The sequence below is a fragment of the Hordeum vulgare genome, chromosome 1H (assembly GCF_904849725.1).
Source record: "Hordeum vulgare subsp. vulgare chromosome 1H, MorexV3_pseudomolecules_assembly, whole genome shotgun sequence".
Taxonomy (NCBI): Eukaryota; Viridiplantae; Streptophyta; class Magnoliopsida; order Poales; family Poaceae; genus Hordeum; species Hordeum vulgare.
Window position 1 is genome coordinate 236712703 of NC_058518.1, and position 13739 is coordinate 236726441.

The window sequence follows — 13739 nt, forward strand, 5'->3', positions numbered from 1 at the left end:
AGCAAAGACGCCAGAGGAAGACGACAAAGAGTGTAGACCCCTTTGCCGTCAGCCAGCAGACGACAAAGGTCCTAAATCTAGTAACGGCTGTCCCGCCCCCACCCTGGCCCTCTCTCTCTCAAACGGCCACTCTCTCTCTCTCCTCCCCCGACGCCCAACGTCGCCACCACCATCGCCCAGCCACCCCCGGTGCCCCGGGTGCCGCCCCCGAAGCCCCACAACCCCTCGGCGCCCCTGGTGCCACCCCCGAAGCCCCACCGTCGGCGCCGCTGGTGCCCCTGGTGCCGCCCCTGCAGCCCCACCCCCGGCGCCCCTGGTGTCGCCCTCGCAACCCCACCACTGGCGCTGCCGGCCCAGGCACTGCCCCACAGGCCCTGGCGCCACCCCAGCATCCCCAACACTGTCGGTAAGACCATCCACCCCCACCCGCTTGTTATTTATTTATTTGGAGGAAGAAGAAGAAGAAGAGGAGGAGGAGAAGAGGAGAAGAAGAAGAGGAGTAGGAGGAGGAGGAGGAGGAGAAGAAAAAGAAGGGGAAGAAGAAGAAGAGGAGGAGAAGAAATAAATAAGAAGGAGAAGAAGAAGAAGAAGAAGAAGAAGAAGAAGAAGAAGAGAAGAAAAAAGAAGAAGGAGAAGAAGTAAAGAAGAAGAGAAGAAGAGAATAAGAAAAAAAATAAGAAGGAGAAGAAGAGAAAAAAGAAGAAGAATTTGGTTTTTTATTGTTTGGTATTTATTTTTTTGGAATTAGATTATAACTACCGTCATGATTTTTTATTGTGTTGTAGTAGTTGTTCTTGTTATTGTAGTTGTTGTAGTTGTTGTTGTTATTGTAGTTGTTGTGGCATATATATTTTAGTTGGTAGGTTAGTTAATTAGTAGTTTTAGTGGTATTTTAGTTAGTTGGTAGATTTAGTTAGTTAATTACTAGATTTAGTAGGTAGTTCAGTGGTAGATTGTCTTTTGTTAATTAGCGGTAGCTACATTCTTTTTTAGTTACTTAGTGGTAGATTATGTTTTTGTTATTTTTTTGTTGTTTAGTGCTATATAGGTTTAGCAATAGGTTTAGTTAGCTTGGTTAGTTAGGTTAGTTAGTTAGTTAGCTTAATAGAAAGAATAGGAAGAAGAAGAAGAAGAAGAAGAATAAGAGGAGGAGGAGAAGAAGAAGAAGAAGAAGAAGAAGAGGAGGAGAAGAAGACAAAAATAAGAAGGAGAAGAAGAAAAGAAGAAGAAAAGAAGAAGAGAAGAAGAGAAGAAGAATACCTTCTTCTCCTTCTCCTTCTTCCCCTCCTTCTTCTCCTTCTCCTTCTTCTTGATTTCTTCTTCTTCTCCTCCTCCTCCTCTTTCTTCTCCTCTATCTTATTCTCCTTACCTTATTTTCCCCAACAATGAGATAATTAGCCCATTTAGCTACAAAATGGCATAAAAACCTTGGTTAGCTCATGAATATTGTAATCTTAACTTGTTTTCCTCCGAAATGACATAATTAGAATATTTGTGTTGATCGGGTGGATTTACATGTGATAGTTGTCTCGTCGCTGTGAGGTCTGTTGTGCGAAGACCTCCCCGTGCGTTGTACGAGCTCCGCCCCTACATTCGTGGGTCAGTACAAATTTCATTTCCTCCTCGCCCCTTCATTTACTGTGGCTCGGTTTCTGGATGAAACTTTCTAGATTTAGGTAATTAAATTAATTTATCACTATTCGTGACCAATATGTGTCTCCCGTTCGAAAGGGCGACATCTATAAATATGCATGTCTTTGCATATTTATTACCGCCATCCTTTCGAATTGTCCAACATTATCCATGGACAGCCCGAGTATGTGTAGATTGGGTTCGTTTTCCCGTATGCTGTGCTCTGGATCTGATGCGGAATTTCGTCAGTGCCTCCCTGTTGTTCTCCGGATGCACATCCTCTCTGTTTATTGCGGAGACGTGTATCAGGAGAACAGCGGGGAGGTGCTGCCGAAATTTTGCGTTGGATCCGGAGCAGAGCATCGCTACAGGAATCACCTTCTTTGCCGTCTGCCATCACAGACGGCAAAGACAAATACCCGGACGGCAAAGACCGTACCACAGACGGCAAAGATTGTCACGGCCGGCAAATTTTCTGCGTCAGCCTATGACGGCATAGGACATTCTTTGCCGTCTGCCCCCCCCCCCCCGAAGCGGACGGCAAAGCTCTTTGCCGTCAGCTTCCCTGAGGAGCAGTCGGCAAAGAGCTTGAGACGGCAGCCGAGAGGCGTTGCCTCCGTTAGGGGTTAACGGAGGCTCCTTGCCCTCTGCCTGCTGGTCAATCTTTGCCGTCTGCCCTATTGCATATCTTTGCCGTCTGCCGTGTCCTCCCCTCCCCCTCTCTCCACTCCTGCCCCTCCTCTGTGCCCTCTTCTTTGCCGTCTGCCCCCCCAGCAGGCAGACGGCAAAGAGCCTATATGGCCAGCTGCGACTGCCCAGGAAGCACAGCTGGGTGCCATGTGGCACCTTTGCCGTCTGCTGGCTGATGGCAAAGGCCTTTGCCATCAGCCAGCAGACGGCAAAGAGCCCATATTGTCACTGTTTTCTTTATTTTATGTTATTTCACAGCAATAATATATATAATTCATAGCACATATATGATATATAGTTCACAACACATATATGATATACATATAAAGTTCACCAATGTCATTTTTTCATCAATGGACATCCATATATCGAAAGAAACCAACATATACAAAGTTTCATCCATATATATATACATATAGTTCCACATATATTGTTCATCAACACATACAAAGAACCAACACATTGTTCATCAACTCAAATAAAAAAGGAAACTAAAGCACTCCAACGCCAGCTTCCATGCATGTAGTACATCCAATCTGCAAAATGGGAATAAGAAAGTAAGTACAAGAAGAACAACAACATATATGACAAATAAGCTAAATTGAAGAAGAAAGAGAAGAAGCAATAAGAGAACAAGGAGAAGAAAAACAAGAAGGAGGAGGAGGAGGAGGAGGGGAAGGGGAAGGAGAAGGAGAAGGAGGAGGAGAAGAAGAAAAAAGAAGAGAAGAAGAAGGAGAAGAAGGAGGAGAAGAAGGAGAGAAGAAGAAGGAGAAGAAGGAGGGCTCCTTCTCCTTCTCCTTCTTCTCCTCCTTCCTTCTCCTTCTTCTCTTCTTCTCCTCCTCCTTCTTCTTCTTCTCCTCCTCCTCCTTCTTCTTCTCCTTCTCCTTCTATTCTTCTTCTCTTCTTCCTCTTCTTCTTCCTTCTCCTTCTTTTTGAGCTAAATATTACAATTATGTCATTTTAGAGGAAAAGAAGCTAAGTATATAATATTCATGAGCTAACCAAGGTTCTTATGCCATTTTGAGCTTATTACGGTATTTTGGAGCTAAATGGGCTAACTATGTCATTGTTGGGTTAATTAAAGCAAGGATAATATGAAAGAGGAGAAGAAAGAGGAGGAGGAGGAGAAGAAGAAGAAATCAAGAAGAAGGAGGAGGAGGAGGAGAAGGATAGAAGGTCCTTGGCCTTCTCCTCCTCCTCCCCCTCCCTTCTCCTCCTCCTCCTCCTCCTCCTCCTCCTTCTCCTTATTCTCTTCTTCTTCATCTCTTGTTCTTCTTTCTTTTCATTTTGAGCTTATTATGGTATAAGAAGAAGAAGAAAGAGGAGGAGAAGAAGAAGAAAGAGGAGGAAGAGGAGAAGAACAAGAAATCAAGAAGAAGGAGGAGGAGGAGGAGGAGGAGGAGGAGAAGGCCAAGGGCCTTCTCCTCCTCCTCCTCCTCCTCCTTCTTCTCTTCTTCTTCATCTCTTCTTCTTCTTTCTTTTTATTTTTAGCTTATTATGGTAGAAGAAGTAGAAGAAATCAAGAAGAAGAAGAAAGAGGAGGAAGAGGAGAAGAACAAGAAAGAGGAGGAAGAGGAGAAGAAGAAAGAGGAGGAGGAGAATGAGGAGGAGAAGAAGAAGAAGAAAGAGGAGGAGGAGAAGAAGAAGAAAGAGGAGGAGGAGGAGAAAGAGGAGTAAGAGAAGAAGAAGAAAGAGGAGGAGAAGAAAGGGGAGGAAGAGAAGAAGAAGAAATAGGAGGAGGATGAGAAAGAGGAGGAGGAGGAGAAGAAGAAAGAGGAGGAAGAGGAGAAGAAGAAGAAATCAAGAAGAAGAAGGAGGAGGAGGAGGAGGAGGAGGAGGAGGAGAAGGATAGGCCTTCTCCTCCTCCTCCTTCTCCTCCTCCTTCTCCCTTCTCCTCCTCCTCCTCCTCCTCCTCCTCCTGCTTCTTCTCTTCTTCTTCATCTCTTCTTCTTCTTTCTTTTCATTTTTCCTATTTCTTCTCCTCTTCTCCTCTTGTTGGAGCTAAATTACCTAATTATGTCTTTTTTGAGCTAAATTGGCTAATTATCTCATTTTAGAGGAAAACAAGCTAAGTTTGGAGGAGAAACTTACCGTAGTGGTCATCAAGGAGGAGAAACACCACGGTTGCTCGCGCCGGCTTCGTGTGGAGACGGTTGCCCTGGAGAAGGCTCTGGACCCGCGCCCACCATCTTTCAACACCTGCCATGATAAAGATTAAAAGAAATTAGTACAACATAAAAAAATTGAATGACTGACATGAATAATAATATGTACATGAATAGTAAATATTAAAATATATATAATTTAAGTTTTGAATCTTACAAACTAATAATCATCATCAATAAATGCATCATCATCATCACTATCACGCATGTCTTCATGAATGACGTGCTCATCGGGTTCAACGGCGTGAAGTTGTGAAAGGCCTTCCTTTAATCGTTGAAGCATTGACAGGTCATCCGCATCAGTAACCTCTACGAGTTCCAGGTCTTCTGGTTCCGGCTCAGGGCTGGAGTCGGATTCATTGTCGCTGTCTACTTCCATGTTCTTGGATGAAGCACGGCGGTTCTTGAAACGTTTCTTGGAAAGACGTGCTTCTTGGAAGAATTCTCCATCATATGTGTCTGGGTTAATGTGAGGTTCATAATCCTGTTCATTTGGGAGAGGTGGTCTGACATGTGGCGGCACTTCATAAACAACATACCAACCTTCCAGATTCTTATCCGTTTGGCATGCCCACGGTAGGTAGAAAACTTGGGTCGCCTGTTGAGCCGTAATATAGACATCGGGAACATCTAAATGGGTGTTTGGATTGATTTCGACTAGTCCTATATGTTCATGAGTCCTTCTAGTCTCCTTCGGCTGGAACTAATAACATTTGAAGACTACGACATTCGGTGGGTTTTCACCATAGAATTGAAGTTCATAAATTGCTTCAACTCTTCCATAATACTCGATAACACCTTCACCGATAGCAGAGACACCACAATTTGTAGATTTCCGGTCGGGCATAGATAGCTCTTTGCCAAAGGTACGAAAGAGATACCCGTTGATGTTGTATTTCTCAAATGAACGGACCTTATGGTCAAAACCATTAGCGACTTGTCTCAATTCGGCGTCCATAGACTCTGAATTAGCCTACAAGTTTAATACGAAACGGTTGTTGCATTAGCCGCAAGTTAGACCAAGAATGAAATGGTCCATTATTGATAATTACCGTTTGTTTGAACCAAGAGATGAAACCGGGATAGCCGCCTCCTGTCTTTGACAGAAGCTCATACTCTTCGACGGAATCATTTTCGATCACCGCTCCATCCGAGAATTTGATGACGTAACAGCTGTTTGAAATATCCGGGAATAAGAGCAGTTCAAATGAATTAGAAGTTACCGGAAAATGTGTGGAGAACTCACTCGATGTACGGCCGCACTTCTGTTAGGTTGTTGAAGATATACAAAGAAATGTTCCGCCATTCTTCGATATCCAACGTTATTGATTTCGAAGCACCGGCTGGTGCGAGCTTCCCTTTGAATAGGCTGAGGTTGGACACACCTTTTTTAGGGTCTCCATCATTGTGCCGAGGCTTCGGATTATGCAAATGATGATTTTTGGCTTCGTAGTGTGCTGTCACAATGTTTGCCACCTCCTCAGTAATGAATGCCTCAGCCATCGATGCTTCAATTCTACGCTTATTTTTACATTTAGCTCGAAGGGTGTTCTGCATCCTCTCAGTTGCATAGCACCAACGATCTTGCACCGGCCCACCCAATCTTGCCTCGGTCGGTAGATGTAAAATCAAATGCTGCATTGGATTAAAGAAGCCCGGTGGAAAGATCTTCTCTAACTTGCACAACAACTCCGGTGCAAACTCCTCCATGTCTTCTACCACGCCAGGCGACAATTCTTTCGCACAAACAACACGGAAGAAATAGCTCAGCTCCGCCAGTACTAGCCATTCATCTTCAGGAATAAAGCCACGTAACATCACCGGCATTACCCGCTCTAGCCATATGTGCCAATCATGACTATTGAGACCAAAGATTTTTAATTTTTCAAGACTCGCTCCCCTCTTTAGATTCGCTGCATACCCATCGGGGAACATCAAGTACATTTTGACCCACAAGATAATTTCCCTCATAGCTGGCCTTCCAAGATTGAACCAGGCCTTTGGCTTCGACCACTTCTGCTTTCCTTTGCCTTCTCGCATGTTTTGTAACGGTCTATGACATAGTGTCTCTTGATCGACTCTAGCCTTAATATTATCCTTTGTCTTCCCATCTATGTCGAACAATGTACCAAAAATAGCCTCTCCGATATTCTTTTCAGTGTGCATCATGTCGATATTGTGTGGAAGAAGGAGGTCTTTGAAGTACGGCAGATCCCAGAAGCATGGCTTGTGAGTCCAGGCGTGTTTTGAATTATACCCCTTGAAATACCCTGGACGCTCTGGATCAGGCTCGAGGGCGTTTAACTGATCCAGGATCTGTTGGCCTGTGAACGCATGTGGTTCCCAGTTTTTGACAACTTTACCTTTGGTAAAGTTCTTCTTGTCTTTTCTGAACTGATGGTCAGGATCCAGGAACTGTCTATGCAAGTGAAAGCAAGAATACTTCCGACCCTCCTTCAACCAATGAAACTGAAGAGCTGCCTTGCATTGGGGGCACGGGAACCTTCCATGCACACATCATCCAGAGAATAACGCATACGCTGGCAAGTCATGCATAGAGTACATGTACCACACATGCATTTTGAAGTTTTCTTTTCTAGCGGCATCGTATGTCTTGACCCCATTTTCCCAAGCTTCTTCCAATTCATCCTTAAGCGGTTGCAGGTACACATTCATATTCTTCCCCGGATAATTGGGCCCTGGAATTATCAATGTCAGAAATATGTTCTTTCTTTGCATAATCTGCCCGGGGGGGAGATTCAGTGGAATGACAAATACAGGCCAACAAATGTATTGGGTTGCCGTCATGCCGAACGGATTAAAACCATCCGTGGCGGCGCATACTCGAGGATTTCTTGGATCTGCCGCTTTATCCTGATGCAATCCATCGAAATGTTTCTACGCTTCCCCATCCGATGTGTGTACCATCATCTTATTCCCATCCGCATCTAGTTCGGTTCTTTTGCCCAATTTGTGCCATGTCATCTGTCTGGCTGTCTCTTCGACCATAAAAAGACGTTGAAGTCTTGGTACGATTGGCATATACCGAAGAACACTAACTGCGATTTTGGTCTGCCTCTTCTCACCCATACCGTTGTCTACCACAAGATACCTGCAAGACTCGCAATTGGGACAATAGTCCAAGTGTGCATACTCCTTCCTAAATAAGACACATCCTTTCTCACATGCATCTATCTTCTCATAGGGCATCTTAAGTACACGAAGTATTTTGTCCGACTGGTACAGGTTTGCAGGCATGACATGGCCTTTGGGTAGGAAACGTCCAAATAGTGTCATCATCACGTCGTAGCATTCTCTTCCCAAGTTGAACTGAGCCTTCAGAGCCATTACTTGTGCAATTGCATCCAGCTGACAGAGCTCGGTGTGCTCATGGAGAGGACGTTTTGAAGACTCCAACATTTCATAAAAGGCCTTTGCAGATTCCTCCATCTCATCTTCCGAATCCCGAGCATCATCAAAGTCTTGCACCATGTCTTCGATCCCAGTACCATGCTCGTCCGTGCGACGACGGACAACCTCAGCTCTTGTGCGTTGTATAGACTCACCATGAAATGTCCACAACGTATAATTAGGCTTAAAACCCCTCCTCTGCAGGTGTTTAATCATTACAGCCTCTGTCGTCTTTTTATAGTTGTCGCATCCAGGACAGGGGCAATAGTTTCTTTCCTCGCCGTTTGCGAATGCGGCTTTCACAAATTCCTTTGTTTTTAAAAACCATTCTTTCGTCATCTCTCTCTGATTAGGGTGACCGGTATACATCCACGCACGATCACTCATCTTGCGTAGCTACTAAAGACAGAAGAAACATATTTATATATAATTCATCATCTATATTCATCGGTTAATCAGGTTCGCCATTTTTATTACGTCCAGGCAACCTACACGCTAATAGGTAAAGATAGGTCCTAATCCCACCCGAGTATGTGTAGACTGGGTTCGTTTTCCCATGCTCTACTCCGGATCCAACGCAAAATTTCGGCAGCACCTCCCCGCTGTTCTCCTGATACACGTCTCCGCAATAAACAGAGAGGATGTGCATCCGGAGAACAACAGGGAGGCACTGACGAAATTCCGCATCGGATCCAGAGCACAGCATACGGGAAAACGAACCCAGTCTACACATACTCGGGCTGTCCATGGATAATGTTGGACAATTCGAAAGGATGGCGGTTATAAAAATGCAAAGACATGCATATTTAAAGATGTCGCCCTTCCGAATGGGAGACGCATACTGGTCACGCATACTCATGATTGAAGAAACCTATAGCTAGCAAGTTTCATCGGCACGAAGACCGGGACAGAGCAAATTAAGGGGGTAGGAGGAGAAGTCATTTGTGCTCACCAACAAACGCAAGGGCGGAGCTCGTCCAACGCACGTGGAAGTCGTCGAACAACTGCACATTGTAATTCACCCGATCAACACAAATATGATGTTTTTATAATTAACATAACTATATGACCTAACTCATAACTATGTGGGTCAGTGTCATCGGGGGTCGAAGGTCACTGGCGTCGAGGATTGGGGTCTTTTCGGTCAACAAGTGGCCGAAGAGGTGTCGGGGCTCGGGGGTTGGGGGTCAGTGGCGTCGGGGGTCGGGGTAGGGGGTAGGGGGTCGAGGGTGAGTGTTGTCGGGGGTCGGGGGTCGGGGGTCGAGGGTCAATGGCGTCGGGCGTCGGGGGTCGGGGGTCAGTGGCGTCGGGGGTCGGGGTAGGGGGTCGGGGGTCGAGGGTGAGTGTTGTCGGGGGTCGGGGGTCGGGGGTCGAGGTTACCTATAAAACTTTCTAGGTTACCTATAAAACTTTCTAGGTTACCTATAAAATTTTCCAGGTTACCTATACTACTTTATAAAACTTTCCAGGTTCCATAAAAAAATATTTCATGCCGGGGTGTCGTCGAGATGTCGTGTCGGGGCGTCGTGTCGGGGTTTCGGGGCATCGTGTCGGGTGTCAGGGGTGTCGTCGAGATGTCGTGTCGGGGCGTCGTGTCGGGGTTTTGGGGCATCGTGACGGGTGTCAGGGGTGTCGTCGAGATGTCGTGTCGGTGCGACAACTACTATTGCGAGCTGTTGTAATATCCTCAACGTTGTGGCTAGTGCAAGCATAGGCGGCGACCGGAGGGCTCTACACGGTCAACTACAAACCTAACAACTAACCTAACACACAGTAGGTAATTAACAACTAACCTAACAACTAACCTAGCTCTAGGGGTAATACCACTAACAACTAACCTAATTACCACTAACAACTAACAAGTAACCTAACTAACCTAATTACCAGTACGTAACCACTAACAACTAACCTAACTAACCTAACTAACAATAGGTAATTAACAACTAACCTAACTAACCTAATTAATGAATTAAACGAAAAAAGGAAAAAGGACTCACCGAGGAGGAGGAGGGCCGCAGGAGGGGGGGGCGCAGGGCGGCGGTGGGGTGTGTAGGTGGGGAGGTGGGGGGGAGGCGGCGGCGGTGGGGCGGCGGCGGCGCTGGGGGCGCAGGGAGGAGGAGGAGGCCCGCAGGGGGGGGTCGCAGGGTGGCGGTGGGGCGGTGGGGGGGGCGGTGGCGGCGGTGGGGCGGCGGCAGCGCTGGGGGCGCAGGGAGGAGGAGGAGGCCCGCAGGGGGGGGCGCAGGGCGTGCGTGGGAGAGAGAGAGAGCGCGTGGGAGAGAGAGAGAGAGTGCGTGGGAGAGAGGAGAGAGGTAGGCGCGCGACACCGTTAACTTTTCGGGGGTCCATCTCCTTTGTCGTCTGCCACTGATCCCCTTTGCCGTCTGCCACGGACGGCAAAGCTACTCAGGCAGACGGCAAAGGGGTGGGTGGGGCCGGGGTGGGATGGGGAGAGAGGAGGGGTGGGGTGGGACAGCTTTGCCGTCGGCCGTCCCTACCTTTGCCGTGTGTCAGCAGACGGCAAAGAGGTGGCTGATGGCAAATATTTATTTTGCCATCAGCCTCCTCTTTACCGTCTGTTTTTTGCCAACACACGGTAAAGAGGTTCTTCGCCGTCTGCTGGCTGACAGCAAAGATTTGGCGGACGGCAAATGCATGGGAAAACGAACCCAATCTACACATACACGGGTGGGATTAGGACCTATCTTTACCTATTAGCGTGTAGGTTGCCTGGACGTAATAAAATGGCGAACGTGATTAACCGATGAATATAAATGCTAAATTATATGTAAATATATTTCTTTTGTCTTTAGTAGCTAGGCAAGATGAGCAATCGTGCATGGATGTATACCGGTCACCCTAGTCAGAAAGAGATGACAAAAGAATGGTTTGTAAAAACAAAGGAATTTGTGAAATCCGCATTCGCAAATGGCTAGGAAAGAAACTATTGCCCCTATCCTGGATGCGACAACTATAAAAAGACGACAGAGGTTGTAATGATTAAACACCTCCAGAGGAGGTGTTTTAAGCCTAATTATACAGTGTGTACATTTCATGGTGCGTCTATAGAACGCACAAGAGCTGAGGTGGTCCGTCGTCGCACGGACGAGCATGGTACCGGGATCGAAGACATGGTGCAAGACTTTGAGGATGCTCGGGATTCGGAAGATGAGATGGAGGAATCTGCAAAGGCCTTTTATGAAATGTTGGAGTCTTCAAAACGTCCTCTCCATGAGCACACTGAACTCTGTCAGCTGGATGCAATTGCACAAGTAATGGCTCTGAAGGATCAGTTCAACTTGGGAGGAGAATGCTACGACGCCATGATGACACTATTTGGACGCTTCCTACCCAAAGGCCATGTCATGCCTGCAAACCTGTACCAGTCAGACAAAATACATCATGGACTTAAGATGCCCTATGTGAAGATAGATGCATGTGAGAAAGGATGTGTCTTATTTAGGAAGGAGTTTGCACACTTGGACTATTGTTCCAATTGCAAGTCTTGCAGGTATCTTATGGTAGACAACGGAATGGGTGAGAAGAGGCAGACCAAAATCGCAGTTATTGTTCTTTGGTATATGCCAATCGTACCATAACTTCAACGTCTTTTCTTGGTCGAAGAGACATCGAGACAGATGACATGGCACAAATTGGGCAAAAGAACCGAACTAGATGCGGATGGGAATAAGATTGTGGTACACACATCGGATGGGGAAGCGTGGAAACATTTCGATGGATTGCATCAGGATAAAGCGGCAGATCCATGGAATCCTCGAGTTTGCATCGCCACAGATGGTTTTAATCCCTTCGGCATGACAGCAACAAACTATAGTTGTTAGCTTGTATTTCTCATTCCACTCAATCTCCCCCCCCGGACAGATTATGCAAAGAAAGAACATATTTCTGACGTTGATAATTCCAGGGCCCAATTATTCGGGGAAGAATATGAATGTGTACCTGCAGCCGCTTAACGATGAATTGGAAGAAGCTTGGGATAACGGGGTCAATACATACGATGCCGCTAGAAAACAGAACTTCAAAATGCATGTGTGGTATATGTACTGTATGCATGACTTGCCGGCGTATGCACTATTCTCTCGATGGTGTGTGCATGGAAGGTTCCCGTGCCACCAATGCAAGGCAGCTCTTCAGTTTCACTGGTTGCAGGAGGGTCGGAAGTATTCTTGTTTTGACTTGCATAGACATTTCCTGGATCCTGACCATTAGTTCAGAAAAGACAAGAAAAACTTTACCAAAGGTAAAGTTGTCAAAAACATGGCACCACCTGCGTTGACAGGCCAATAGATCCTGGATCAGTTAAACGCCCTCGAGCCTGATCCAGAGCGTCCAGGGTATTTCAAGGGGTATAATGAAAAACACGCCTGGAGTCACAAGCCATGCTTCTGGGATCTTCCTAACTTCAAAGACCTCCTTCTTCCACACAATATCGACATGATGCACACTAAAAAGAATATCGGAGAGGCTATTTTTGGTACATTGTTCGACATAGATGGGAAGAGAAAGGATAATACTAAGGCTAGAATCGATCAAGAGACACTATGTCATAGACCGTTACAAAACATGCGAGAAGGCAAAGGAAAGCAGAAGTGCTCGAAGCCAAAGGCCTGGTTCAATCTTGGAAGGCCAGCTATGAGGGAAATTATCTTGTGGGTCAAAATGCACTTGATGTTCCCCGATGGGTATGCAGCGAATCTAAAGAGGGGAGCGAGTCTTGAAAAATTAAAAATGTTTGGTCTCAAGAGTCATGATTGGCACATATGGCTAGAGCGGGTAATGCCCGGGATGTTACGTGGCTTTATTCCTCAGGATGAATGGCTAGTACTCGCAGAGCTGAGCTATTTCTTCCGTGTTCTTTGTGCGAAAGAATTGTCGCCTGGCGTGGTACAAGACATGGAGGAGTTTGCACCGAGTAGTTGTGCAAGTTAGAGAAGATCTTTCCACTGGGCTTCTTTAATCCAATGCAGCATTTGATTTTACATCTACCGACCGAGGCAAGATTGGGTGGGCCCGTGCAAGATCGTTGGTGCTATGCAACTGAGAGGATGCAGAAGACCCTTCGAGCTAAATGTAAAAATAAGCGTAGAACTGAAGCATCGATGGCTGAGGCATTCATTACTGAGGAGGTGGAAATATTTGTGACAGCACACTACGAAGCCAAAAATCATCATTTGCATAATCCGAAGCCTCGGCACAATGATGCAGACCCTAAAAAAGGTGGGTCCAACCTCAACCTATTCAAAGGGAAGCTCGCACCAGCCGGTGCTTCGAAACCAATAACGTTGGATGTCGAAGAATGGCGGAACATGTCGTTGTATATCTTCAACAACCTAACAGAAGTGCGGGCGTACATCGAGTGAGTTCTCGGCACATTTTTCCGTAACTTCTAATTCATTTGAACTCCTCTTATTCCCGGGTATTTCAAACAGGCATTACGTCGCCAAATTCTCGGATGGAGCGGTGATCGAAAATGATTCCGTCAATGAGTATGAGCTTCTGTCAAAGACAGGAGGCGGCTATCCCGGTTTCATCTCTTGGTTCAAACTAGGCTGCTCTTGAGAAAGAGAGATTGGAAAACCTGGCTGCTCTTGAGAAAGAGAGATTGGCAAGCCAGGCTGCTATTCAGGCTGCTCTTGATGAGAGGGACCAGACCACGGCACGATTTATTGAGGAGGAGAGGTCCCGGAATGAGGCGGGTCAACGGGCCTTGTACGAGTTTTTAGTGGTAAATGTTTTTTCACATTAGCCAAATCATGTGTGTAATGTCCGTTTCATTACTACGGTAAGTTTCTCTTCTCCTCTTTCATATTCTCCTTGCCTTAA